This window comes from Phalacrocorax aristotelis, chromosome 1, assembly GCF_949628215.1.
Source record: "Phalacrocorax aristotelis chromosome 1, bGulAri2.1, whole genome shotgun sequence".
Taxonomy (NCBI): Eukaryota; Metazoa; Chordata; class Aves; order Suliformes; family Phalacrocoracidae; genus Phalacrocorax; species Phalacrocorax aristotelis.
Genome location: NC_134276.1, coordinates 147,593,422 through 147,620,991, shown reverse-complemented (window position 1 = coordinate 147,620,991; position 27,570 = coordinate 147,593,422). Strand labels below are relative to the sequence as shown.

General features: G+C 39.6%; 1 long non-coding RNA gene across 1 annotated transcript; it reads right to left on the bottom strand.

Annotated features, from left to right (window-relative positions):
• Nucleotides 1-6,638: 6,638 nt before the first annotated feature.
• Nucleotides 6,639-25,747, bottom strand: LOC142066828 (uncharacterized). The gene is made up of 3 exons (XR_012663802.1): nt 25,637-25,747; nt 8,531-8,630; nt 6,639-8,049 (listed from the first exon to the last, which is right to left on the bottom strand). It is a non-coding gene; the product is annotated as an uncharacterized LOC142066828 (long non-coding RNA).
• Nucleotides 25,748-27,570: the final 1,823 nt, after the last annotated feature.

Here is a 27,570-nt window from a genome sequence, read left to right as displayed (position 1 = left end):
TTTTATGGATATCCTGTTCTGAGGTCTGACCCACTAACTTGCCATCCATGGATAAAATTTTAGGAGTCACTGTCCATTGGATTAGTCCCTCTTATTACTGACTCCTTTACAATTTTTTATGATCAAACCCATCTTTTGATCCTACTTCAAGATTCTTGTTCAAAATAATCTTTTATATACTGACAGAATATTTTTATTAACTTCATTTAATACAACTTTCATGACTTATAAGACCATAAAATTATATATTGTTTGTTATCACATCTATTACAAACTGTCAGACCATACTATGCTTAGATAAATAAATACCTAGAGACAGAGATGGTCTAATACATGGGTCCTAGTTTTCTGATCTGGCAAATTATTTCACATTTTCATCTTATAAAGTGCAGAACTAATTGGGATTTGGGAAGTAAGGAGGAGAGTATGGATAAATGACTTTTCATGAACCATGGGCAACTTGGTAGCCACAGCTGAACCTACTGCTAGCTTCTCCAAAGCTCATGGGCTTTAGATTTGAATTCTATATTAGCAAAGCAAATGTAGTTGTGAAATTCAGAAACAGATTTGGAAATTATCTCTTTCATTCTATCTGGGCCTAAATTAAAAATTATGTCTAGAATAAATGAGACATGAAGAAAGGTGAACAAACTCCAGAGAATATATAGAATTAAAACATGGTTCAATTAAGATATAGATATTGTGTGTCTCTGTTTCTTCAAATCAGGTGGTATATGGGGTTCAGATCAGAAACTAAGTATATCTTGGGTTGTGGGGTTTTTAAATCATTACCTCCCCAAAGCCATCAACTATCATTGATCTCAACATAGGTAGTAATTAATCTCAATAAATCTTACTTTTCTTGGTTGTTGTGAAGAAATTCTTCTGAATGTGTCCTGAGAATGACCAGTAGAGTCTTGTCAGCCTGAGTCTTCTCACACAAAAGTGAAAATCATTTTAAAGGAGTGCTAACTTTATCACGAAAAAACACAGGAAGAGTTACTAGTGCTAGTGCTTTTACCTGTACAGACAGGAGGACTGTGGCCTGGCCAATTGCTTTCCAGTGGGGATGGGGTAGGATCATAACATAGCAGGAGACACCTATACCATAATTTGACTTGAGCTTTTAATTGCTTTAATCCACTTTCTGATGAAACATAGATTATCTCTCAAGAAGTTAATAGAGTTGGACTGAGATGAATATGCTCTGAAACATTAGAAATGCTTGCATACTGAGTACTATAGTGTGAATCTAAACCAGCTGTGCAGTGAATTTAGAGGAGGCAGTGCACAGCCCTATCCAATGAGATGCTGAAGATGCAAAGCTCTTCTTTATGTTACAGTTCAGGGCCCTAGTTACTGTAGCCACAGGATATTTGTCATAAATTAGAATAGCAATTACATTCATGTACTCTTCATATCTGAGAAAACAGATTGGTTTCAATATATTTATTATTCTATATATGTTGTATTAAGACATAACGATTCTCTGCAACACTTCCAGAGTATTTGCTCAACAGACAATGAGCAGTAGAGGTTATTGAAAACATTGTTGAAACATAAATCAGACAAGAGCAGAGAGATTTGTGGTGGCCTTGGGACAAAAAGTTTAGAGGAGAAATAATATTTTCATAGGTGTGGCCTTTTGATGTTCTTTGTATTACAGGATGAAAAGACTTGGACTTTGTTCTCAGGTTTGATTTCTCACTCCGTAAGTTTTTCAAATGAATATGCACAATTTTCCCCTCTAGATCAGATACATTAAGCAAGGATAAAAAAGCAGATTTGTGTTGAAGATGCAAAGGAAATAGCATGGTTTTGGTCTAAAACAATTGCTTAATTACAAAGTAGTTAGTAATTTCTCTGTGTATTCTTTCTATAGTGAATAATTTGATGGAAACATGACTGAAAGACATCAAAGAAAGTTTTGGGAATTCCTTATCTGTTGCATATCAGTGCACATTGTATCTTTATGTGGCATCAGATGAAAGTTTCCATACCTTCTTAGATGAATGGAAAAGGGAAATGAATGCATGTATTCCCTTAGATCATATTGCTGTATGTATCCACTAAGTCAGTTTTCAAAAGGCATGATGATTCCTTGGTTATGTCTTCAGTTGTTCACTGATGATTATGGTCAGATCAATTAATTTTAAGTTTTGTACTGTTGCACAGCAAAGTTTCACTTTTCCTAAATCAAATTTCAATTGAGCATCATGAATAAAGACCATGAAATATGAATCTCCATGTCTCATGACATGGAAGTAAGGCTTGTTATGAAATTTTTAAAAGCAGGCAGGTGGCAAGGGATCTTAGAGTATATTTACACCACCCAATCTACATTTTAGAAATTCCAAGCTAGCTCTGAATGGGCTGGTCTGTCTGTATCAACAAATGCATTACCGCACAAAACCTACTGGAAGTAGTATCAAAAGAAAATTTACAAGGGGAGGAACTAAGAGGGTTGTGCTTTCTTTGACCCCTTAACACTGTCTGGTGGCATACTCATTGCTATTCATGTAATGCAGTAACAGCTGTGTGCCTGTGCATGGCCACAAACCAATTCCATGCAGTTGGTGCAACGTCTAGTTTGTCTTTTATGCAGGTTAACATGAAACTGCTCAGGCAAATTAACCTTGCCTCACAGCAAAGCAAAATAGCATGCTACTGTCCCGGTTGGTGCTGCCAGTTCTAGAGCTTGTTAGTTCAAAGCTCTCTTGGATATCACCTCTGTGTCTGGCACAGTACTCTACTGCATGCTACAGGTACACTTAACATTCTTTCTCACGGATTTGGGCTCTTAAATCTGTGCAGCATCTGAAAAATATATTCAAGACAACCAAATATTTGTGAAATAACATGACTGATTTTTTAATTTTATTATTTTATTTCTAACTGTTGTCCACCAAATAAAAATCTCTGGAAAAAATGAATGACCAGTCCCACTCTCTTCCCTCCTGAAGGCTTTACTCAGGAAGGTTTCTTTTTCTTTTTCCCTCTCCCCAAAGGTTCCTCACATTCACATGTAGCTCTTGATAAATTTGCAGGTAGCTTAGGTTTACTTTAAAGCTAAGCATGTGTGTGGTACTTCCTTGAACAGGATTTCCAAGGAGCTGATCTTCCAGCAGTTTGTACCTCCTGTATAATTTTCCATATTTATGCCACTCTGAACGGTGCGGAGCCATGAAAGGAGCAAGGTTTCCCTGTTTATTTTCTGAGTGATGAACTGAGATTTCTAATAATTTAAAAAGCATTGCATCAGTCTAACAGATCTTAATGAACTTGGACAAGTCACAGGAAACCACAAAAAGTTGTCCTTCAGCACTTGATCGGTTTTGGAGCAGCATAGGTGGAATCCTATCTACCAGTTCCTGTGAAAGCCAGAGGAGGCTGAGCATAGTTTAGGCCAGGGTTGACAAAGCAAATCTGTGACATTTGATTTAAAATCCCACAATGACTGACTCTCTTAAGAGCAGAAAGATTATTGTTGATAACTAGAGAAAGTGGCTCCAACAAATTTCTTTTTTGAATGATACTGAAAAATAGAGGCAATATTTCAAATATCATGGAATCATAGAATGTCCTGAGTTGGAAGGGACCCACAAGAATCATCAAGTCCAACTCCTGTCCCTGCACCATGTGTCTGAGGGTGTTGTCCAAGTCCTTCTTGAATAGCGTCAGGCTTGGTGCCATGACTACCTCCCTGGGGAGCCTGTTCCGGTGCTCCACCACCATCTGGGTGAAGAACTTTTTCCTAATATCCAACATAACCCTCCCCTGGCACGTCTTCCTGCCATTCCCTCAGGTCTTATCATTGGTCACCAGAGAGAAGAGATCGGCACCTGTCCCTCCTCCTCCCCTTGTGAGGAAGCTGTAGACAGCAATGAGGTCTCCCTCAGTCTCCTCTCCTCCAGGCTGAACAAACCAAGTGACTTTAGCCATTCCTCGTACAGCTTGCCCTCTAAACCCTTCACCAACTTCATGGCCTTCCTCTGGACATTGTCTAGTAGCTTTATATCATTAATATACTCACAGTACTCAAGGTGAAGCTGCACCAGCGAGAGTAGAATGGGACAATCACCTCCCTCGACGGGCTAGCAATACAGTGCTTGATGCACCCCAGGACATGGTTGGCCTTCTTCACTGCCAGGGTGCACTGTTGGCTCATGTTCAACTTGATGATGACCAGAACCCCCAGGTCCCTCTCCACAGAGCTGCTCTCCAGCCTCTTGTTCCCCACTCCATATGTACATCCAGGGTTGCCGTGCCCCAGGTGCAAAATCCAGCACTTGCCATTGTTAAACTTCATATGGTGGGTGATTGCCCAGCTCTCTAATTTGCCTAGATCTCTCTGCAGGGTCTCTCTGCCCTCAGGAGTGTCACCAGCTCTTCCCAATTTTGTGTCATCAGCAAAGTTAATTAGTATTCCTTCAAGTCCTGTGTCCAAATCATTCATGAAGAGAATAAAGAGTGCTGGCTGTAAGATGGATATGAGAATGATTTTTTGAATGCTTCTTATTTTTAACCCATCAGTGTGATTCTATTCCATTTTGTGTAGTTTCTTCTTGCATTCTGTTTTCCACAATCACAATATTTAGGTAAAATGAGCAAGGGCAGAAGAACAGGTCTGAGCTCAACTCAGTATCAGCATTTAAAAACTCTAAATTGCCCAGCTATTCTTAATCTTAGTGACAGGCCAATAAAAAAATCTTCATATCTTGACATATTTGGGAATGTGAGGAAGTCCAGATTCATGTGTTGTAAGCTTGTGTTGAGGTATTAAAGAGTTGCATAGGGATTCTTCTTCTATCTTTTACATTTATTGTATAAAACATCACAATATTTCCAAAACCCTTTTACACTGAACTCTGGTTTTGATTTCTTTTGCAAATTCATGAAGGAGAGTTGAGTGAGATCACTTGGAATGTTTGAGAAGAATAGTCACCCAAAATACAAGTAATTGGATGATATTTTATATGTCATGAATTAATTAATCTGGGAACTATATCTGAAATATAACTCCTGCATAGCTCAGAAAAAATGTTGTCCTGTTGCCAGCCTTCTATGTGGCTTCTTTGCAAACATATGAATCATATATCGAAATCTCAGTGCGAAGTAGTCAATATAACTTTAAAAGCAAACAAATCCAAAGTATACTAAAACTTTAATTGAATTCAGTTATCTGCAGGCAGAAATGAGTGGTCCGTGTGTGTCCAAAGGACAGCCATAGCTATTATCAGCCCTAGCAGATCTCCATGGAAAAGATCAGGCGAAGCTCAGTGAGTGAGCCACTATCCTTTTGGATGAGAAATAGCTGCTTAGTGTGTAAAGATTCCCTGGCACATTTCACAAGAGCAAAACTGTATGTCCCAGGTCCCAGACCGATTCCTGCTTCAGTCAGCATACTCTAACACCTGAAAGCCAGGAGGTTTACACAGGGTGAGCTATTCATCCCCTCTCCCATGCTACTGCGTTTCATTACACTGCTATATTTTCAAAGGCTGGTTTACCACACTGTTCTACCCAGCTGAAATTATTCCAGTTTTGCAATTGGATTGATAAACTTTTTCAAATGTAGTAGGTCCATAGGATAAAAGATGTTTCATTAATGTAGCAATAAAGATTATCACAGAAATATTGTTAACATGGCTGTCCAAGTTAATGATTTTAGAAGCTTTACTGACTGGGAGTTAAGTGCTCGGAGTTGAGTGCTGAGGTTTCTTGCACTTCTTCGTGCACGTCAGCCCCTAGGAATAGAGTCTTGCAGCATTTATTTTCAGCTTCTGCATGGTGGTTAACTGAAGTGCAGAGTTCTGCAGGTCCTCCTGTGATAGCAGGAGCTAATGAAGCTGCTCTATTTTAAAGAGCTTCTTAGTCTATGTTAATACAGTGAAGATTATTATAGAAGCAATAATAATCATAGAGAAATTGATAATGACTAGAAATCAATGTCTGGCTTGTTAATTATAAAGCTTTTACTATAAAAAGAAATCATTTAGCAACTGCAATTAACCAGTTATGAAGAATTTTTATTAGAAATTCTATTTAATGGGTCTTGTGGTTTTTAATGTACTGGCTGAACCATTGCTATTTTTACTCTAAATCCCTTCTCTGTTTTGACGGTCACAATGCAAAACCAGGTGAAGATTAAAACTTCTGTATTTTTGTCTTATCAGAACAAACCATCTTTGCTTTCATGCGCAGCCTTCCACCAAGACACAGGGGTTGCCACCCTCTCTGCTTTGCAAGGGTACATGCATATAGCTCACATACAACAGGCATGCTCTTCCTTCCCGAGGACGCAGGGTCTAATGCCACTGAAGACTCAACAGAATGGGTTCAAGGGACAGCCAAGCTCTCCGACCTCCCAGAATATAGTACAAATAAAGGAAATGGAGGCTGCTGTAGGGCCAGTTTGTGTAAAGGCATCTAAATGAATCTCTGTGGGTTTTTCCTCCCTTTTTGGTGAAGCAAGAATAGGTTGTTATGCTTCAGTCCCGAAGAAGGGCTGAGTGCACAAAGGTTGATCTAGTTTTTCCAGTTGTGCTATTTGGTGTAATAAAAGATATTCTCTGTCTTTAAATTTTCTCATTAAAAAAATATGACTGGTTCTGCTACAAACACAAAATGCTGGTCAGATTTACTTGATTTCTGTAACTGTACGTGTTGTTTTAATCACATCTAAGTTCCTTTTCCAAACTTCTTTGAGGTCATTTATATTGTTTATCCTGGAAAATTTCAGTTTTGACATGGCATTTACATAGAATAAGATGAAATACAGAAATGTTCCTCTTGTTTTGTCTCTTCGTCTTTATTAAAATCTCCAAGCTAATAAAACTGGACTGGTAGTAGCCTTGTTGGGCTGAAAATTACTAAATGGGTCTCAAGGAAACTGACCTGCTATAGTATTGGTTTCATCATTTTGAATTATTACTGTGCTTTCTCCCCCAACACTACGTCTTGGGTTAGTTAAGAGTGGACCCAAACTTGATTAAAGTTGTAGTTTGTTCCAGAATAATCTGTGAGAACTTGATGGAGATTGGAGCTACAGGTGGAATGCCTGTTAGGCACTGACATTCAAGGCTTGGAAGCCCAACCTTTCCAACAAACAGCCGTGCTCTTGAACAGAGGCTGAACGTATCATACCATAAGCACTGCTGAATTGGATACTATACTTGATAGATAGCACATCCACAAAACATTCAGTCACTATTATAGATGCAAGGTTTTAGACTTCGAAGGCTTTGCTTGAACTTCTGACCGTATTTCATCGTGGCAATACAGGATGCTTCTGCTTTGCTCCTGCTGAGTTGTGAGGAGGTACAACCCCTTTTATATTCTAACTGAAACTATTCATTCAACTTGTCATGTCTATAACTTAGAGTTTAAAGATCTGGTTTGACTGCACATCTTTGCATTGATCAGTTCTGCTTGCAAATATACTGAATTTTGTAGCCCGCTTGCTTACCTAACTTCAAGGTTTGGAAATACTTTGTATGCTTACATTAAGCCAGCAAATACTGGACTTGTATTGTATCCCTCTAGGGCTCCCTGTTTAAGAGTGTAAGAATTATATTCCAGCACCTAAAAATAAAGACAATCCACAACATGGAGCAGCGCTTTACTCATAAAAGGCCATGCACTTTATCTAAAATTTCCAGGTGCTTTATAACTTGTTAATTTTTTTTTTCCTGGAGCAGCTAGTCACTTTTATTTACCCAGGGGATTCACGTAAGGAATTGGTGTGAGTGTCAAAACTTAGTTTTCTGATAAAGAAATGGATGAGAGAATCTATGAGATTCCAGCAGAAAAAGAAATTGCAATGTGTGTAGAAGTCTGATTAAGAAAGCTAATGCTAAAGGGGTTCTTGCTTATCTACTGGAGCTATGAGAAATGTTTGTGATGAAACATGAAGCTACATGAAACATGTCCAGGTTTTCTTCTTCATCTGTAATATGAAATTCACATCAGGTCTGACAAAAGGTTCATGAACCTCTCAAGGAAATCCCATGTCAGGTGGTTGGTTTCTTTTTAATTACTGACACTTTTCTAAAGAAACAAACAAACTAACATTTTTTTAATAAAATCAGTAATAAAGACATCAATATAAGTGTAACCATTATTATCTCATGCACAAACAGGAGACAAATATATGTCTATTTTGTCTATTTCTTTGGGCACAGCCTTCGGTGTTGTGGGGTTTTTTAATAATTAATAACCTGTGTTATTACAGGTATTTTCTTTGAATGATTCTATGCTATCAATACATACTAATATATTCCTGTTTCAATAATTTTTCTCAAGCTAGAGCATATTTCTAAGTATAAATATCTGTCCCTGCATGAATTGGATATTTAGAATAAGTAGCTGAATTAAATCTTCTAGGTACCATCAACAAAGTATGTGTTCACGTGTTTGTTCAGTAAAAAGATATTTAGCCTTCAGAAAATGGAAACCTGACATACCCCTATTTTCTGCAAAATATTCAAATGTATTGAGCCAACAGCTTTAGTAAGGCTGCTTATAGTACCTGTAAGCTGAATTCTGGCTCCTTGTCAGTTTTCTGTTTCAGGTGGTTATAATCTTCTATTCAATACTTCTCAATTTTATTTCATGATTTTTTTTGAAATCTGAAAACAGAACCAACACAGAACTAAATTCTAAATGATGGTGCGAGTGATGGTAATGATAATATTCCTAACTTACAGTATTTTGAGGGGAAAAAAGCTTAGTGTTTGTGTCTCTTTTTCTCGGACACTGCTTCAGAGAAAGCATTCAGATAGCTTAGTGTTTCTGATTAATTTGGACCTGTAATGGTTTATGTAAGCTATATGATGGCATGCTTATTGGGATGCTCACTATCAAAATATTCAGCAGGATCCTGACTGGAAACACTAGAAGGAAATTATTACAATTGTTTCAAAACATGAATCTTTCAGAAAACTCAGAAGCTTCTCTGGGTATATCTTAAAAACTTAATAATTCATACCAGTTTCAGGAAGGATGCTGCTACAAACTGTGGAGGCAAAAGCAAAATATGTAGCGGGAATGAGGGCCCAAAACAGAAATTCAGTCATCTGGGTTGCAAGTGAATAAGATAATATCAGGTTAACAGGACTAGATAATCTCCATCCCAAAATTGTACAGGAAATGGTGCATGACAAAGCAGGTCCAGTAGAAAGAAGTTTTAATAAACCATTTGAGCCAACAGTGGTACCATCTGACTGGATAACAGCAAATGTAATATTCATACTGGGAAGGATTATGAAAGGATAATGCCAGCATTATTAGCTTTGAAGATTTTCCCTATCACTGGCCAAACTATAAATCTGGTTTGGACCAGAGTAGGAGAAAGCCTGCCAGCAGAGAACAACTGTAGACCCTAATGGGACTAAAGGGACCATCCTTCGAAAGAGGAGGAGTTGTCTGAGATCCAGGTCCTCTTCAGGGAGTAGGAATCTGAAAAAGCTAGGGCCATTATTCATCAAGATATGATAAGGCTTTGTAAGCTAGGTATTTTGGAAAACTGCTTTTTGTTTCTAGGTAAATTTATCCTTATTACATTCATTTTTTGTAAGACAATAAAACATCCCAACACTCTTAGATTTTGGAGGAATCCTTTGCCACTGTATTTAGGTACTAAAACTCCCCAAGAGAAGAACCACAGATGTCCAGACTCTTTCAATCAGGCAGAATAACAGCAATAGCCCTCAGAGTGCAGTAGCCCAAGCCATCCACTTCACAGGGGAGACCCATGAACGCTGCTGCCCCAGACACACATGCAGAGACAGGAAAGGAAACAGTGGTGAAAGGATCCCTGCTGCCCCCACAGTACTGAGACATGCCAGCTTTCTACTGTGCTGTGGCAGATTTGCTTAGAAGAGCTCCTGTGACAGTGGTTTCATGGACCTTATGATATGCAAGAAGGAGGATGGCTTAGGAGTCAGGCACTGAAAAAGTGCCAGGCCAGCGCATAGGAGGGTCTTCTTTATTGCTTCCCTTGGAAAACTGGATGTTACTGAGGGTCATGGCTGCACTGAGTAGTTTTCTAATATACTCACACTGATATAATTCTTTCTGTGGATAGTCTTATTCTGCTGTAGCAGTCTCCACCTGGAATCTTACCTGCTGATATCACTCCTAGACAAGACCCTAGTCTGTAACGTGCCCCAGTTACCCATCTATGAAATGAAAATTATGGCACCTCCATCCCTCACAGAGATGTCGTTAGGATTAAATGCATTATAGACTGTGAGGCACTCAGGTATTATAATGTAGTCCTAGAAGTACGATAAGGTGCAGAGGAGAAAAAATATGTGCCTCTGTAAATCATAGCTCTAGCAGTGGCATGTCAAACTCATGAGATGCAATCAACTGAGCTCAGATCAAGTCACCAGTGGCCCAAATTGTGCCAGATCTTTTCATGAGATTTTTTCCAGCTTTGAATATTTCTCTGGAGTTTGGGGGGTGGGGGATCGGGACAGAAACAAAGCTGGAATTGGCTTCCCCTTTATCTGATACTTTAATTTTCATTCTTAGAGATGGTGATGGAGAGAGTAGAAGAGTCCTCTGTTAGATGGGTGGGTAGATGAACTATACGGAACTGTAAAAACTGACCAAACAGAGGGATGCTCTAAGGGCAAATTTAAGTCTTAGTGACTGAAAGGGTTTCCAGTCCTTTGGATGCTGTAGTGAAAAGTTTCACACAGGAACTCCAGTAAATCAAGCTGCTTAAGTTCAGAACAGATACCATAGACCACAGAGATAACAGTGTGTATCCCTGGGGGCCCTGGCTGAGCAGGCCACTAACAAACAGATCCAAAAGATAGTGAATACCGCCATTCTGATAATAACAACATTGAAAGAAAGGGAAAAGATTTCTTCTTGTTTTAATGAGGTGAGACAACAGCTCAGGACTTCAGGATCTGAGGGGCCAGACAAAGAAAGGAGGGAAAGTTGGAAGGAGGAAGGAATTGGACTGCTGAATAGACAGAGGAGGTCAGACGATTAGCCCCTCTTATAGAGTTCTCCAAAAGAAAAGGAGTGTTTGTTGCTCTATGCAAAGCCCCCACTATGACACACAAGTTCTTTATCCCTAATATTCCCCCCCATCAGACAGCTGAGTTTGATAACATGGAGGTCAGTCAGATGAGCTGCCAGGGTGTTGGCTGATGGGCACTAAGCAGTTGTTCTCCATCGCCTTGGTGCTGCAGAGTGAAACTACGATGGACCAGGGGTGTTGTGCTGCCAGCTTAAAATATGTACTCCAGCAGCTCACTTATAACCATGTGGGCAAAAAAGGCTTCTTCAAAATGTGTAAATCCTAGCTTCTAAGGAGCATGTGGGCCTTCTGGAAGATGAGTCTACAGTTATAATCTGAAGTACAAACTTAAAACTGGGATTATTAGAGACAGATGACAAAGTAGTAGTACATACAACTTTAACTTAGCCTACTCTTCTCCACTGGTGTCACTCCATGGGACTTCATCTGGATTTGGGACTTTGGCCTTGTTTTAAGGTTTTGGGGTGGTTAAGGATGTGCTGGTTGAATTCAGTTTAAAATATTTAAAAATGTTGAGCAAGAGCTATTAGAGAAAAGAAAAATCTATGAGGCACTGGCAAAACAGGAAGATACAAATTAGCTGTCCTTTGCCCTGTTCAGTGGTCTCAGTGGAGCAAAAGACATAAACTCACACTGCAGAGGAGACCTAAACCTTTGCAATCTTTTGGTCTGTCCTTCAAGTCTTATTTTCTTCAGCTGCCTATTCCTATTTGGATACCTTCTCATCTAGTTCCAATCTGTGTAAATAAAATTTCTGTCTCTGCCTTATTTCTCTTTATTGTTTCTATGAAAATGGAAAGTCCATTTAAATTCACTGCTATGCTGGATCTCACCCCCTGTTGGGGAAGTGAGTGCTAGAGCTCAGCGCCCCTGCCTGCTTTGAGCTCTGTGGATAATCCTTTTAAATTGAGGTTTGAAGAGACAGACTTACTTCTGAAGTGTTCGCAAGTGAGGGAGAAAGAATTTCAGGTCACAAACAAAGGGACCTGCTCGTTGTTGGGAAAAGCAGAGAGGTTTGGCATTGCTCTCCATTCGTCTCCAGAAGCAGTGTACAGTATGGCAATGGTTGTTCTATTTTATACAGAAGTTTTGGCCCTAGAGTTTTTCCCAGCTGGGAATTTCAACCAGAAGGATTCAGTTTGGAAAGAGCAGGGGAAAATACTTCCCATCCTGGTACTTTTGGAAGCCTTTAGGAGTGTGCGGCAGGAGTCCATTGGGACCCTTTGCAGCCCAAGAGGCCAGAGCATGTTCCCTCTCTTACCGCTCCTAAGCTTGCGCAGAAATGTGAACTGATGCTGTCAGGCAGTTTTCTCTGCACATCACAAGTGGTTTCATTTCAGCTTATTGTGAAAAGATTTCAGTAATTACATTGATACTCTTGAGTTAAAATTATGTGGTTTTCTATGCTTACTGTAAATGCTAGCTAGGATAGCAAGTAAGACACAGTTCAGAAAGGTGTTTACATATGTGTGTGTGTTTATATATGTTTCTGTAATTGGACACTATTGTGTGTACTGAAAATAGAAACATTAAAACAGAAGAGGTACACTTGATGCAATAATCTTAAGCTGCTTTATAGGCTCCATTTATGAGTATGCTGAAAAATTAACTTTTATCCTACTAAAGCATACTCTCTGTGACTCTAAATTAGAAAAAAAGACAGATTAATGAGGTGAAATATTAACTCTGGAGTGTAAGAATAGCTACCCGTGGACATGTTTGTTCATTTAAAACCAATATTTTCATTCTATCAGCAGCAAAGAAACTCTTTGCCCTTATTGTAATGCCGAGGATGGGAGATTTCTTTCATTCAGATTAAGCACTGCAAGAATTTGAGAGGTGATGTCAGGTGGGGGCAAAGGCTGCTTTGATGCCACCTTCTGAGTCTTCCAATGGCTGTGTGAACTTAAGGAAAAAAAAAAAAGATAAGAGTATAGATATTTTCCACCTTGATAAAATTTCTTTTCTTTTTCATTGTGATCTGTTTGGCAGTTCTCGTGAGGACATGCATGCTGGAGCACAGAGGGAAAACTAGCTTCCATCGAGCATTTTAATCCGCTGCTTCCACCAGCGGGAGGTCCATGAGCCGCGCCGCGCCGCCAGGGGGCGCTGCGGGTCCCGCTACAGCGGGGCGGTGTGACCCGCCTCAGGGCGTGGCCGCGGGCGTGGCCGTGGGCGTGGCATGAGTGGGGCGCTCGAAGTCCCTTCTCTGTAATGAGAGAGATGGATTAATCCTGCCTGGAGAAGGGCTACGGCTGTGCCTATGGCAGCTGCAGGACAACAGCAGCTGTAATTTGGGTGGAAAATTATACCCGAGACATGTGTGGGAAGGAAGGCTGAACTAGCCCGTCATGGCCCCAGCCCTGCCAGGAGGAGCTGCCACAAGTCCCGTTCAAGCTGGGGGTGGCAGGGCCGTAATGCCGCCTCTTCCCAGGGTCAAGGTTTCTACTCCTGCCCATGGCACCCCCGCAGCTGCAGCCTATGGAGATGATGCTGGGTTTTTTTCCCAGGTTTCACTGTCCCATCCAAAATATACTCCTGAAATAATGATAACTTTCCCGGTTGTGTCGTCCACAAATTGTTTGCATTGGTATTTTTTCACAAATATTAGTTTGCAATAAATTTTGGATTCCAGCAGTTCTTGCCTTTGAGCTTGCCTTCAAATCAGGCACCCCACCCCCCGGAGTCAAGCAAAATTCATCTCTCCCAGGGGTACAACCTATTATGCTAAAACCATATAGGATGATACACCCATCATCAGGTTTGTCCTTACTCTTACTTGCCGTCCATCCCCAAAAGTTGTCTCAGACCGCCCAGAGTTTGTTTCATTGATGTTACAGGGAACAGTTCCTGGCTTATGGTGTCCCCTGTGTCATGTCCCGGTGCCATCAGGGAGTGCTGCGTGGTGCAAGCCAAGACATCCCCGCTTAGTTTACAGGTGCAGACATAGTGGTTGAGCCTCACCATAAGTCATCCTCAGTGAAGTTGCGAGGCATTTACTGTACAAACCATAACACTGAATTTAATTAGTGAAATATCTCAGTAGCTTATCTCGAGAGAGTGATTAACACATACTGTCTATATAGCTCCTGTAGGATAAAAAAGGAGATATGTACAGCCCGCTTCCACCTGGAGCACCTGATAAGGTTCCCCAACAACACCACGAAACTCAACCTGGGTAGAGTTTCAGATGCCGCTAGTCCTCCAAACCAGCCATTTTCATCACTTCATGCCTCTGTAAATGTTTATAGTGCTATTCTGCTGGGATATGAGGGTGTACACAGGAGTGTCCCAGTAAGAAGTTAGGTGTGAAAGCACAATCAACCCTCTGGACTTGTAAAATTTTTTAACTATATGTTCAGGATTCACCGCTCTCCACAACTACCTGAAAGGAGGCTGTAATGAGATAGGTGTTGGTCTCTTCTCCCAAGTAACTTGTGATAGGACGATGGGAAATGGCCTCAAGTTGCATCAGGGGAGGTTTAGGTTGGATATTAGGAAAAATTTCTTTACTAAAAGAGTGGTCAGGCATTGGAACAGGCTGCCCAGAGAGGTGGTGGAGTCACCATCCCTGGGGGTGTTCTAAAAACGTGTAGACATGGCACTTCAGGACATGGTTTAGGAGGCATGGTGGTGTTGGGTGGATGGTTGGACCTGATGACCCTAAAGGTCTTTTCCAACCTTTATGATTCTATGATTCTATGATAGTTTTAAAATTTGAAGTACTTGTGAGCATTTGCATGCATGAAAAGTGTTAGTTAAGATGTCTCAGTGTGTATCAGATAGTGTTTCTTTTGGTTTTTTAATGTCATAGAATAATTGAAAATGTCAGTGATGTGATATACGTAATGTTGGTAGCCAGGACATCTAGGGAATAACATTTTTTATTTTTACTGAAGATATGCACTTTTTTTCAGTTAATCAACCCAGGAGATGTGGATATACCTCATTTTTACTAGATCCCCTTCTCTGTTACCATATTTTTGTTTCTATCAGGAGAGCTTTGATATACTTATGTCTTATATGTAAACAAATGTATATAAAGCAGAGAGCAAGTGTATATAAAAGTGGTCAATATTTAAGTACCTATATTTAGGAAGAAGGGAAAAATCCATATTGGTTTAACCAATGGCATCCCCTCTTTCAAAATAAAAAATATAGATTAGAGCTTTCAGAGTAGCCTGCAGGCATTGCGCACACAACTCCTGGAAGGCAATTTCTCCTGTAAATTAAGGGGAGTCTGTCAGCTGCTGATCTTGCTTTTGCTTTTAAAGGTTGTAAACCAAGTCACGTGGGTTGCCCAGTACTTTTTTGTGCTTGGAGTGAACCACTTTAAGTGTTTGTGTGTTGTTGGCTTCTTCGTCTCTAACTTTGGTCCAAAATTTCACTGAGTAGGGAATGTGTAGGTCCATTAAACTATTGTTTTTAACGGATTTAGTGATCAGTTTTCTTCTGAGTTACACAAACTGTTTTTTGTGGATTTTGAAAACAAGAGAGTGAAAGGCAGGTAGAAAAGCATAAAATATTACAGGAAAATCCAAGAGTCTTTTGTTGAATTTAATAGTGTTTTGTTGATTTTAAGTTATGAACTGTTCATATTTGTGTTAATTTGTGTTAATTTTGAAGAATAACCATGCTTTTTCTTTACAACATGGGAGTTTATAACTCAAAATTGTTTAACAAAATTCAGTAAGATACTAAAACGACTGAAAAATGAAATACTAAAAAGTATAAATATATAAAAGGTATTTACCCAAATATTTGGATTAGTGTTCTGAGAAGCTGACAGCCCCCATGAACTTCACCAAGAATACAAGTTGTATAACTAGCATATTCCAACCTCCAAATGCCTTTCATGTCAATATGAGAGATACCATCAGGCACTTTGAAAGCACCAACCTATTTATAAAGATACCATCAAAAAACCTGCCTGATGCAGCTGACTTATGAATCAATTATCTGGACTTCACCAATGATATATCTGTTCTGAATTTTAGAGCCATATGTTTAGAGCAACATCATACACAGATTTAGTCTATTCAGCAACCCAACAGGGTTCTTATCTTCGTGTATAGACCTGTCAAAAAGAGGGAGAAAAATATCCAAACTGTAGGACCTGTTCCCCAGAAACACTTTGTTAAGGGGGAAAAAGGGGTTTGTGGATATCAAATTATACATAACTGGAGGTAGAAGGAAAAGAAAGGTCAGGAGTAGCATGTATGGGATTGGTGCTGACAGCAGACAATAAATTTAATTTATTTGAAAACTATTGAAGATGGTCAGTCAGATATGTATTCTAACAAAGTTTGTCTTAAGTGTTTGAATGACTTAACAGAGAGACAATATTTTTAGCACAGAATAAACTTAAACATATAGAATAAACACAAACAATCCCACTTGCACACTGAAGCAAATAATTCTGCAGACACTTCTGCAGACATTAAGGCCCAATGAAGAATTTCACAAAAGCAACCATCTAAATTGTTTTGTCTTGCCTCTTTTCAGTTCAGGTAGCTTCATTTCCTTGGTCCCAAATCTTCTTTCCATTTCTAGATACATTTGGAAATGTCGTGTCTTTATATTAGTGTGCTTATGCTTTGTTAGAGACTTGCCATGCCTTTGAAAAAGGTGTATTGAAAAGGTAGGTAAAGGATGTTTGTGAAACTTTTCATGTGCAGGACCTTATGCCGGTTGTTGCTTCTTGCATTGCCCTTGCGGCAGGAGATGCCAGGCTACAGCCATGTAAACAGATAAGTGCCTTGTCCTGGGCTGCCTGCAAAATGACAGGCAAGGCAGCTGGGGCTGGGACTGCACAGTGGCACAGGTTGCTGAAGCAACTTAGCCAAGGTCACTCTTTCTCTGTTTCAGTTTAATTTGTTTACTTCTCTGAGGAGATTACGGTGTTGAGCTGTTGGACTGAGTATTAACATTTTCCGAGTTCTCATGGGAAGTTTAAGTTGTTACACTCCGGCAACTAGAAGTGACAAAGCCGGCACTTCGTACCAGCCCACAGGAACCTGCTCATCTTCCTTCCTGTAAAAGTCATATCTGCATTTAATCTGTCAGAAAAATATCCTGCCACGTTACATGACACGACTGGTGTTCTACGCTGGCAAATAGAATAACTCAGAAGAAAATAGTGGGACTGTATGGATAGTTGGCAAGTGAACTTCCAAAAACATGACCAGTTTTAGATTGGAATTTCTTATATGACCCTGAGCTGTATTTTTCTATAGTTACATGAGATAATGATTTTGCAGTTTGAGACAGATTTTCAGAGGACAAGTGTTTGGTACTTTGGCACATCAAGCCTCTTGAAAGGTGTAGCAAGCTGTACATCAGCCTTCTCTCCCTGCTTCCACTTCCCCACAAAAACGCCCCCAAACACATGTGTAGGGGAATAGACAGGGATCGGGGACCAGAAGATCACGGGATGTGACAGAAAGACAGACTCCTCCCCATAGGAGTGGCAGGAACAGGAAGCGCAAGAGCTATATAAGCATGTGACGCAGTTAAATAAACGGACATTTTGTATCCATCATATTGATGTCTGTGCATCACTGTCCCCAGGGTGGGTAGAGCCCTGTGTCCCAGAGATATGCGGCCCAAGATAAGTTCTCCCATAGAAGCGTACAGCTACACACATGGAAGTTGTACCACCAGCTTTCTGAAGATCTGAGTTACTAAGTAGGTATAACTGGTAACTTTTTGTGTCTTTTTTTATGATTGGTAACTGTATTTGGGATGGGAGAAGAAGAAAGGCCTGAAAAAAAGCTGCAAATCTAATTTTCTTTTGCTACTGTAACAGAATGCAGCGAATTATAAAATAGACATGGGCTCACTTTTGTAAATATGAACATACAGATAATTAGAGGCGATTGACATTTGGGTATGGATTGGAAAATGTGGCTTGGGAAAACTCGTCCTTCCTCATTAACTAAGCAACACCAGTGTCCTGGAAGCTGTATTCATTCAATACTGGAGATTATACTGTCCTTAACCCCACAAAACAACTTGAAAGCAAGGTGCCACATGATCCTATCTGTATAATCTGGTCACAGTTTCTGTTTCAATCACATATAACTTTCTACAGGCAGGAACTTTAAAGATAACCTCTCTCTAAAGAAAAAACAACCAACCACAGAAACAAAAATAAATACTATAAATGTTCCTATCTAGTGACCTTATCAGCATATGGAATTCATCTGTTATGCTGAAGTGAAATTATTCCCTGTGGATGGAGATGGTTGGCCACAAAATCTATGGAAATAGTGACTATAAGTAAACACCCAAAAGAGATCTGAAATGGTCCCCAGGTCATGTCTCAGGCCTTTCCACAAAGGGTTAATTCTAATATTATCAACCTGGGATTTATAAATGGTATGTATGTTGTATGAGACAGGTTGGGTGCCTTCCTTCTGCAAGGTGCTCTGTACCCAAGCTCTATCCAAAGTCGGCAGGAAGCTGCAAGGGCTTTAGAGCACCTCTGAATTCCAACCACTTAAACATTAATGGATTTGAGGAATTAAACAGCATCAAGCATAGCAAATATTGACCTCTCCTCAGAAAATATTTACCATCTCATTTATTGTTGTATGTCCCCTGCACTAGGATGATATGTTGACATTACAGCTATGATTTGCTAGGTGCACTAATGTTCTAAATTGACAAACTCAGCTATTTACTTAAAGGCCCCTTGGATTGATTTCTAGATGTTTTGCTCATAGTGAATGCATCTGTTCCATGTTAAAATGTCACTTTGGTTTCAGGTATTTCTGGCTTTATAGCATAATTTTGAGCCTCATTTATTTTATATTAACAACTTGCCAATTTTGTGAGTAATAATATGGCAAGTGTTCGTATACATGAGGCATGTTTTAAGCTGAACATTTCCAAGTCTCATTTAAAGAGACTTTTGAAAGCTTTTGCAGTTTTTGCAAACTGGGAAACTGAGGCATGCAGCTGGAAGATTTTCACTGTGCTATATTTTCACAGCAGCTAATCCCCCTTTTCATAAAAGACTTCAGGCCTTAGTCACTTGAAAAGTGAGGTGCTGGGCTTCCATGTACTTAGGCATTCTGAAACACGTATTTCTATATGGAATCTGTTTCCTGCTTTCCAGAACCTGGATCTAAGTCTAACAGATAGCACATATTTTCCACTTCTCTTTCTCTGCCCATTGCTAGAGCTCCTAAGTATATCTTCTGTAGAATAGTGAGAAAGCAGAAAAAAAATCTTCCTGCTGTGGCACTTTGTTCTGTGAGAGCTGTTCTGTGTTTGAAAATAGGATAAACACTGAGTCCATCATTTAACATTCTTATGTTGTCTTTCAGCTCACCTTTACCTACCTGTCTGCAACACTCAGAGGAAGGTGGAAGAAAGAATTAGGGAAAAGAGAAAGGGTCAGCTGACATAACCTGATCAGGCCAATTACACCTTCCCTTGCTGTGATTTGAACTGAAATGTAGCACAAATGCCAGATCTATCCTGTATTCTCAGGCTATGCAACGTTAAAAGCTTGTCACCTAAGCTCAGACTATAGAAACACAAGAACTGGGCAAGATGTCATTCATAAAATGCTTTATGCTTTTCTTCATAAAGATTGGCTGATAAAGGAAAATGTGCAACTCAAGGCTTAACACAGGTATTTACAATGAAGAAAATATTTAGACTTCTCTTCGGTTTCTGTCCCAAAGCCCTGAACAGAAAAAGGATTCCTCCCTTAAACCCCTCCCCAACTGCCTAGAAAACACCCCTTTTCTTCTTTAAAGAAAAGCTTTGAAAAGAGTGTTGAAGTGATTCACAGAGACAGAATGAAGCACAAGTTGGTACACAGTGTAGTTATAGAGAGCACATGTTTTAATGGTGATAGTCTATTAAGTTTTATAATCTGAAATCAGTGACATTTGCAATAATTATTATTAATAGCCCAGTTTCTTACTAGTCATATCTAAATGGAGCTTTATGGCTTAACTAGCTAAAGTAATCAGCTTCCAATGATGTATTATATTAGCCTAAATCATAGAACAGCTGAGTTTTAAGATGATCATTCAGTAGCCTTCTCTAACTACTTATTATGTTGTAAATAAGGTAAAAATAACTCTTGACACTGTTTACCCTAAATTACTCAGAAGTCACTAATCGAAAGTCCCACTGAAACCCAGATATAGTTTTCCATAAAGTAGAAGGAAAGACTGTGGCTGTTTGTGACCCTTCACTGAACCTGAGATTATGCGAGCCCATGCACAGCACCTTACACCAGTCAGGAGACTTTCAGTGATGCCAGCATCTTGGGATCAAGCCTCTCACTACCTAAATCTTTCATAACACGTTCCCTAGATGTTGTGCCACCAAGATGATATGTGTCATACTTAGTCCTAACTTCTTTAGTGCTGACATCTTTGCTGAGAAGACTGCTGCTAGTCATCTGAGAGAAAATAAATGAGATTCAAAGCAACAAGAATAATGCAGGTGAACAGAGAATTATGAAAAATAAGTACAGCAAAGGATAACTTGGAAGTCTACTCTCAGAAATGAGTAGTGGGTGGAAGTGCCAGTCTGCATCCTAGCACACCTGCTGGGGACTTGAGATCTTTGTGTAGTTCTAAATTGTCTGAGGATCCTACAAATGCTCTTTTGAGGCAGCAAGGACTGAAATGCTTTAGGGAGTCACTGGGAACAGTTTTTCTGAATAGAAGAGTTTTTTGTTTGTTTTTAACTATAATCATGCTTTTATCAAAGGCTTTCCTTAGAAACTGTTTTATTTCTTAATACCCACACAGACAGCATCAGCTGGTCTCTTTTAGTTTAAATGTTAAATTCAAAGTAAAAAGTTTTCTATACTTTGATGGTTTTTGTTGTTGATATTTGGGGTTTTTTAAGGACATACAACATCCCGAGCACTTTTCCTAAAGCAGTTTCTGGATTTGATGTAAGCAGAGAATATCCATTCAAAGAGATAGATCAGAACCTTTTGTAACAATAAGTGAAATAACTCTTAAAAGGTAAGAAACTAATTGACTCTTCAAAGCCACTTTTCTCAAAGTAGTTAACATCCACAGGATGCATGAAAACAGCTTTTATTTTTTTCTTCACTTCTGCTAACCTGGCACCTCTTTCTTTGTAACTCGCCTGTGTGTTTTGCACTTATTTTAAGTGAAGTAAAGAGGAGCAATTCACAGAAGTAATGCATTATTCGTCAGGCCATTACCACTTGTTTTCTCAGCATGTTCCACAGATCCATCTAAAGAATGGATCCTGTCATTGCAAAAATCAATTGGTGTGCAAGGTGGCCAGCATTTACCAACAACAGATAGCACTATAGTAAATATTGCATTTAAAGGAGGTGCTCAAAATATGCTTTTGTTGGTCTATATTTTGGCCTGTTAAATGGAGCTTTGTGTTTTAGGTAGTTGGTGGATGTAAAGATTTGCATTCATTCTAGATACTGCATGCTACAATGCCTGTTAGTAGCTGTGTACCTGGCATGTCTGCCAATTTTGTGTCTTGACCTTCTGGCTGCTACAAAAAATTTGCTGTATATCAAATGTAAGTGTAGTGGGACAAGACTGTTCTTGAATGACAAATGTCAGAGCTGAAGTGGAGGCAGAGTTATCCTATCACAATGGGGTTTTTCTGACTGTTGAGTAATAATTTATATCCTAGCTATTTTTATTTTCAAACTTGTTAAGGCATACTCGTTCAGATCATTTTCATCAGGCCAGCTTAGATTTCATTAAGAGTACACTGGAATTCTTTATAAATGTCCTTGCAACAGGATATTGCAAGGAAGAGGAAGAAGTTTGTGTCTGTCTCATGACCAGACACACCTCCATGACTATTCTTAAGGATTTGGCAGTAATTGTCAGTATTCTCTGACCAGGTCGTCCACAGAAAGTACCCTCCTAGCTCACTGGCTTTCTTTTACACAGGCAGAAATTTCCCACTAGCTCAGAGCGTAGAAGCTATGCTGTCTCCACTGCAGCTCTGAGAGGTGAGCAAATGAAGGATGTATGTAACAGGATCATATCATTGGACAGGATAGCTGGAAGTCACCTAGACCAATTCCTGCTTCAAGCAAGGCTAACTTTAGAGTTAGATCAGGTTTCTCAGGGCATTTTACAGTCAAGTTCTGAATATCTCCAAGGGCACAGGTTCCACAACCTTTCTGGGAAACTTGTTTCACTACTTAACCACTCTCAGTGTTAATTTATTTCCTTATATCTGGTTGGAATTTCCCTTACTGCCACTTGCATCTGTTGACCCATGTCCTTTTGCTGTGCACCTCTGAGAAGAGGCTGGTTCTGTCTTCTCTATAGCCCCTAGAAGGTAGCTGAAATGGGCAATTAAATCCCACCTTAACCTTCTATTCTCTGGACTAAATAAACCCATTTCCCTCATCCTCTGCTCACACACCGTGTGCCCCCTTAACCCTCTTCATAGCCCAGTGTTGAACTGACTCCAGCCTGTTTCTCTTGCACTGGAAGGGCCAGAAACGGCACAGTCTTCCAGAAGCAGCCACACAAGTGCCAGGTAGAGAGCAGTCAGCTCTCTTCTTAATCTGCTGACTGTGTTCTTACTAACAGTCCAGGATGCAGTTGGCCTTCATAGAGACAAGAGCACGCTGCTGACTCAAGTCCTACTTGTCCACTAGGACCACCAACTCCTTTTCTGCAGAGTTGCCCTCTCACCTGCTCAGTCCCCAGCCCTTACAGTTGTAGGGAGCTATTTCATCCTGGGTGCAGGAATTCACATTTGTTTTGCTGAACTTCATGAGGCTCCAGTTAGCCCAGTCCTCCAAGTTGTCTCTATCTCTTTCCAGGGGGTCTCTCTGAATGGCAGCCTCACAGTGTCTCAGTCATTGCCCCCAACTCGGTGTCATTCACCAACTTGCTGAGGGAGGGTTCTCTCCTGTTGCACAGGCTGCCAATGAAGGTACTACATAGTGTCAGTCCCAGTATCAGCCCCTGACAAAGTCCTGTAGAAACCAGCCCCAGTTAGACTTTGAACCACTAAGCACTATCCTTTGAGCCTGACCATCCAGCCAATTTTCCATAGTCCTCCTGTCTAGTCCATCTCTCCAATGTGCTTTTGATTGGGTCAAATGTATTGCAAAATTCAAGGCAAATTACATCCACTGCTCTGCCCGCACCCATATAGATGCTAATTTCTTCATAGAAAGTGATCAGGTTCGTCAGGAACAACTTTTTCCATGGTAAATATGTACTGGCTGTTCCTAGTCATTTTCTTAACTTTTACGTGTCTGGAAATGTCTTCTAGGGGGACTTGCTACATAATCTTCAAAGGGATGGAGGTGAGGGTGGCCATCTCAGCCAGGTGGCCTGGTACAGCTCTTACTGAGGACAGCAGGAAGTTGGAGGGAGGAGGGTTGGGATTCTAAAAGAGACTCTTCCAACTGCAGAGGCTTAACCATAGAGCAAGAAATATGAAACAACATGCAGTTAGCTAAGCTGTGTTCAAGTGTGCAGTTTCCTCATCAGTAAAGGAAATAGTCAAGATATACCCTAGATATGAAGTTAACTTTAGATAGTAATTTCAAGGTGAAAAATAAATGTTCTCCAGGTTTACAGTCCATCTGATTTTTTCTTTTGATCACCTCTTTTCATGTACCTAGGGTACATGAAACCAGAAACCGGAAAATCTTGGGCATCAAGGATTGTAGGTTGAATTCCTAACTTGGCTTCTGTATAAAATGAAGACCATTTTGTGACAGTGAAATGGAGGAAAGCTGAAAATTTTAATATTGGATAGTTAGAGAAATTGCCATCAACAACTGGTTATTTCAGTATAACATTTTTTTCCATTGCTAAAAGTATTATTGATCTCTGCTGAATTTTTTTCTTCGCCCTTTGGAAAGTACAAAGCCCTTAAATAATTTGAGTTTTCCCTTATTCCTCAGAATTGTGGCATATGACTGATAACTGCCTTTAGAACTCCTAATAGCTAAATTACAATTATTATGCAAAAACCTACAATAGACAGTTATATGGATTGTTAAATGACTTTGCCTTTTTTGCAAACCATAATCATTTTCCTTTATTAGCTGAAAGATTTCATAATTTAAGGAAGATGAGAACCTATAAGTCACACTTTCAAATAAGGAACATGGATATTGCAAACATTAAATTCTCCCATAAAAATGTTAAGGCATCATTAAACTAGGATCAGATTAATACAATTCAGTCAACTCTAGATAGATATCTCCTGTAATAGGCTGAAACAATACCTAGTGATATAGGATGTATAAAATTTTACTACAACCAATTTATAAACCTATAAAACATACAGGTATCACTCAAAGCCATCATTAATTTTGCATGCCTTGTATTAAATCAAGTGAGTTTGATAAGGAAAAATATTCCCCTCCCTTACTGTATCTCCCTTTCTATTGTTAGCTCCTATCATAGCATCTTACTTCTACCGTAAGTCAGATGAGAGATTCCTTCTGGTAGAGGTTGACCCAAGAATCTGTGCTTGATTTATCCATCTGTTTAGGTGTCTGAAAGATTTTAAAATGAATTTTCAGGGCATAATTTAGTTCTCACTTGTACCACTGTAAATCTGGAGTCATTCTGGATTTGTTCCAGAATAACAGCAAGCAGGATTTGACCCTGAGTTTAGTCAAATTAAAAACGAAGGCTTGCATCTCTTCTACTCAGCTGGGCAAAGGAAGTGAGATAGCTGGAGGAAAAGAGCGTTTGGACTAAAGGTCCTGTGCTTTTCCTTCCAAAGGTTCAAGGCAGCTCTGTGGAACTGGAGAAATGGAAATTTCAGAAAAGCAGGATGGAATGAATGAGACAAGTGCTTTATTTATCAGTGCGGCTTCCCAATCCTTTGAGTGCATACCTGCTGTGAAAAGTACAGCTGAGATTGGGCTGGACTGCTTCTAATTCCTAACCTGCTCATTCAAGATTAGCTTAGATCAGTTTTCACGTGATTCTCAACAGGGCCTGTGTGGAATATGTCTATGTTACTTGGACAGTAATTTTGGCCCAAAGCATCGCCTAGGAAGCAATCAGTGACCAAAGAGATTTGGCGCAAAACCAATCCTTTCAACGGGGGTAACGAGAAGAAAAAATACTGGTTAATAGCAGGGGAGAGTATTGCTGGCTATGGTGTCCTGTTATGAACAATCTTCAGAACTTCTCTTAGCCCAGCATCTGTCTCTCTCCCATTATGCCTGTAGGGGTACATACCCTGTGGCCAAAGTGGAAATACAGGAGTTCTGATACATGGTCTGTGTTATCTATTCGTCCTGTGATTTGTGCCTGAAAAGTGCTACTATACATATTTAAAGTGTTATATATATTGCCCTACTTTGGCCTCCGTTTGGGTATACCTGTATTTGAATATGTTAGCACAGATTTCCAAAAACAGAGCAGATTGATCACATGTGCATTTATGTGTGCATAAGGGACGAGGAGAGGGAAAGGTTTTTCCCACGCCCCTTGCTTCTCCAGACATGTATCAGTGCGTTATGTCAAAAATAGATCAAAGCATGATAATAGGCTATAATACAACAGTTCTATGTATTAGTAATTGGAGTGTACATACCCTCTGCTGCTGCATTCATTGCAAAACGATCCAGAGGTTGAAGCTGGACTAAGAAGGAAACAAGAGAAAGGAGAAAGAGTAACTTGCTAAGCTGAGCACAGCTGATGTTACTCTTAGGAGACTTACAGCAGCAGTACAAAGTCTCTTCAGAGGCACTCTTTAATGGCTAGATGGCAAAAAATTAACTAGTTCTGTGAAGCCAGACTGGACCATTCAGGACAGACGGTCTTGTATATACTGGCCTCTTTTTTTAATACAGGCTAAATCGGATGCACCCTGAATGCTTAGAGAGAGAAACACCTACATGCATAAGAGTATTTGCTTGTAAATCCATATTAATGATCAAAAAATGCAATGCAAGCAAACATAAGGAGATTTCAGACATCATAAAAGATGAGTCTAGATTAGCTCCTTTGTAAAGTTTTTCCATTTGCATCTAAGATAAGTTATGGGATTTAGCTCACTATTTGCAGTATTCCCTAGGGTCTGTATAGGACAGATCCCAGACTACCTCAGTCATTTACTGAATCATCAAATGCAATTGAATTCTGAGTGACAGCCAAAATTATATGTAGTTAGTAAAAAATGTTGTTGTATTTAATCATATAATTGTGCATCCATTTAGATCAGCCCAGCAATCATAAGAACCCTTATACACAAGTAGCTTTATCTATGTGACTCGTTGTTAATAAGTAGGAAACCTCACTCGGAGGGCATTCTCACACAAAGAATTTGAAGAATGAGGCCTAGCTGTATGCCAGCAAGACACATTTCTAAAAATCTATTATAGTAGATGAGGACTGCATTTAAATCAGGGGTTTTTTGCGTGCAGCCATCTTGTTGCAAAGTAAAAGATGCTACCCTGGTGATATCTCACATGCAAGAAACTGTGAAGCAATTTCTGTTATATTTTACCAATCTAAATGTACCAGGGGGAAAAAAGTGTAAAATAATATTTCAGGCTAGATTCCAGCCTAGATACCCATTGAACCTTTCCTGAACTGCCCTGTCAATACATTCTCCCACTAACAACTTCTGAACCTGTTAGTAAACATCAGCCAAATTTGAAAGAGGAAGTAAAGTTTGAAAATGCATTGTCTTCCCCTAAGATTAATGAAAAAAGTCTCAAAATATAACACAGAAACCCAGATTAGTGCTCTCAATGAGGGAGAGGCATTTCCAATTCAGCTGCTGCATATACCGTATAGCAGCATCCATCTGCTCCAACAGCAACATGCATACTTCTGGGCTTCTCATACTGTTGTTTGGATACTGTAGTGCTGTAATAGCTGGAGATGTGATGAGAAACCAGTGTGACTGTGGCCTTATATCAGTAGTCTACAGGAAATACCTCACTGAACAACTTTGTTGTTTATTTAAACTTCCTGATTAATGAAAGCTTTTAAGATCAGAGCCATTTGGTACAAAACCGTCCAGTTGCAAAAAGGAGGACATTAAATGGCAAATCAAGGCATAAAGAATGCAGAGATTTTATGCTGTCCATTTGCAAGTAATAAGCTTCGTTCATTCCGTATGGCTGGTAATTTCTATCGGAATAAGTTACAAAGTGAGCTAGTATCTTTGCTCACATATAAATTGTTGAAACGTATTTTCCCAGTCAGAAAGCAACCGATTAATTGTCACTCACCTGGGAGTCAGGAGACCTGGTTTAACTTTCTGCTCCACCTTAGGCTTTTGGAGTTACCATAGGCAACCGTTTAAAATATGGCTTTGCTGCAGACTGCAGTGAAGCATCAAGGTCTGCTAGTTAGTTTTTAATGAGCTAGTTTGGAAACAATCTGTGGCAGTACTCAGTTAACTTATCCTTGGCTTCATTTCCAGTTCATCCATTAATTTAACATGTGACAGCTGGATTTCAAGGTGTTTCATGAAGTTCAGCAGGGATCAAATATAATCCAGCATCCTGATCAATC